Source organism: Haplochromis burtoni, unplaced genomic scaffold, assembly GCF_018398535.1.
Source record: "Haplochromis burtoni strain Fernald_Lab_line unplaced genomic scaffold, NCSU_Asbu1 Contig_104, whole genome shotgun sequence".
Classification (NCBI taxonomy): Eukaryota; Metazoa; Chordata; class Actinopteri; order Cichliformes; family Cichlidae; genus Haplochromis; species Haplochromis burtoni.
The window spans coordinates 298,155-301,129 of NW_024582465.1; positions in this window are offsets into that span (position 1 = coordinate 298,155).

Here is a 2,975-nt window from a genome sequence, read left to right on the forward strand (position 1 = left end):
ACACAATCTGATCAAGAGATCATCATGGATGGTTGACCTTAGGCCATGTAAATAAGTAAGCATTGTCTAGTTATATTGCAGTGTTCAAGATCAAAAGTCACAAAATAAGACATAACAATTAAAACAGTATAAACTGATTAAACTAATTAAAGGTGATTGCGGGCAGGTGGGTCCTAATCTCCTCTTGTCTTTAACTTAGATCTAGGTGCAGCCAGCAAGCTGATCTCAGAGACCTAGCAATTGCATGTGGATGATGTAGAAGAAATAAATAAATCCAAATCCAGGACATCTGATTATGAAGCGTTCTAAATGTGATAACCAAAACTGAACCCTAAATTTTACCAGCATGAAGAAGATCAAATCGGCGTCACAATGGACCTTATAGAGGACCCGGTGAGTAGTTTCGTAGTAACATTGAGAACCGATTCAGGAATAATTTCCTCAGGCAAAGCAATAATGAATTACATTAATCGAGGTGTGAGAAACAAAAGAATAAACGGCCATTTCCAAATCACACTGAGACACAATATATGTGTCAATCAGTGAGACACAATATATATTAACACCCAGGCGTTAGCTAAGCAATCTGCTTTCTTAACAGCTGTTTTAAATGTATATGAAAGGATCTATATGACTAGTCTGTGGGATTATATGGTTACTGGGCAGAGGTACGAGTTGAAAGCAGAGGATCTTCTGGATAAAAATGCGTCAGTATTTCAAAAGATGTCTGTCATCCCCTTTATGTTTGTAGAAGAAGTTCTAAAAGTTTTGGTGCTCATCTGACTTTTGCTTTGGCACCTTGACAAGGTTTATAACTGCATTATCTGTGAGAGAGGTTGACAGAGGGATAGTGATCACACATCATGAACATGAGTGTAATTATTTTATATCAACAAGACTGAGATATTCTCAGTCTATTTTGCATTTACACTTTGTACTTAGCACTATTTAGGAACTGTTAGAAGGCTAACATGCTAAAATTAGAATGACTTAGTATGGCTTTTAAGGTATGTTTTGACTAGGTGGGCTTTACTTTAGCCCTAGAAAAGCAAAAATTATTAACTGTACGCCAGATAATCAGTGGCAATGCAGCTTGCCCCTTTCAGGGTGGTCTTTGGTTAGCTGAATCACTCTTTCATTTAAAAGAGGCTATCCAGACATTATCCATTGCTGTTTTACCAGACTTCAAGCATAGTTCATTATCAAAGTTAGAGCTGAAAAGCTATGTCTGATTTACAGCCACAACTACACCAATTAAACAAGGCAAGTCCACTGGGGAGCGAAGAATGATCTCCCACTCAGGCTGCCTGGAAGCTTGATGAAGAGGCTGTGCTTGTCACAGCTTGCCTAGATTATCGAGGCAAAACACAACATGACATGGCCATCCTAACAAGTCAACAAGACAGTTATTCACATTGGAAAAAAATGTAAAATACTACATGAGTGCATATTACATGCTGTCTTCTTACTGTGCCACAGCCTAATATAGCTGGATTTGTTTTAGGTTTTTAAGTTTTAGGGCTGATGTTAATACAGATTTTTACAGAGAGAAAAAAAAATAGTGAGTACTCTCATATTCATTATATCAAAGTTATATAAAGGTTTAATTTTGCAAAGGTTTATTTCTCAAACTACCTGTTAGGACAAAACAGTACATATGTTTTAGTTGTTTTTGTTTTACTTTGTATAGCCTTTTGCAGTAAGTGCGATTTAATTAGAGAGCCAGAAACTCAGCACATCACATGCTCAGCCAATTTGTCAGTTGCGATTGATGCAAATCAAGACAAGAGCTTCTGGTCCTGATTACTTACCAGACTAAAATGTAATTTTAAAAGGTTTGTGCAACTTATCACCATCCATCGGTCTACATCCATTTATCTCTCAATAAATACTAACTGCTGCCTCATATCAATCAATAATCTTTTTGTTTTGTGCTTGTTTTTTGTTGTTTCACAAAGTAAAGGAACATTTTATTTTGTCATGAGTGGAGTGAGCTTTTCCAGGGTAATAGTGCCACTAAATGGATTGATGAGTATAAATTTTATAGAAATGTTATGTTATCTATACCCAGCTGAGCATCTATGGAAGACATTGGTCCAATAAATCAGACAGTGCCTTCTCCCAACACTTAAACAGGACTCCAGTAGAATTCAGTGGCGCACTAATGTTTTTCTACTGGCACATGATGATCCATCCAGAGGTTGGTGGATGGGATAGGTATCAGATTGATACTTTGTTCCTATCCTCTAAGTTCGAGCATAATGAATTGGGATACATTATTTATGTTTTGTTTGGTTTTTTCTTTGGGGTTTTTTTTTTTTTTGGAAATGAAAAAAATATCCACTATGAAAAATGTCTGAACCCTTTTGTGTTGACTGTCAAATCTATTTGTATAGCCTATAGCACATTTAAACAACAGTAAATAGAGAGGAACATTTAGAATTCTGAAAAACCAAATTTCAAAATACATGAAAAACTGAAATGTGTGTTTGTTTTATTAAACTCATTAAAATGTGTTCAGAATTTGTCAATTAAGGAGGCTTTATCTCATACAACATGACACTGTTCTCCACTCCGTAAGCTTTATAGCTTTAAATCGTGGCTGTCAATATTGGTATCGTCAGTAGTGGCCCTTTATTTACTTGATATTGCATCTAAAAAGTGTAGTACTGCACAGCACTACATTCCGTCACCTCACGAAGAAACTTTGTGTTTTTCCTTTAAATTTGAAAAATTTGAAAAATCAATGCTGCAATTCTTTATGCGACCACACGGGGTCACTGTTGACATTAAAATCTCCTAGGATGCATGGCCATTATTGCCGACTCTTTGCCGTAAATAATTCAGAGGACAAAATCAACTTAAACACTGAACTATATATATAGATATACATTATATATATCTATATGTCTTTAAACAACTTCAGAGTTTGAGAATGTTTACTCTTACTGGTCACCGGCTGTTAGATGACATCA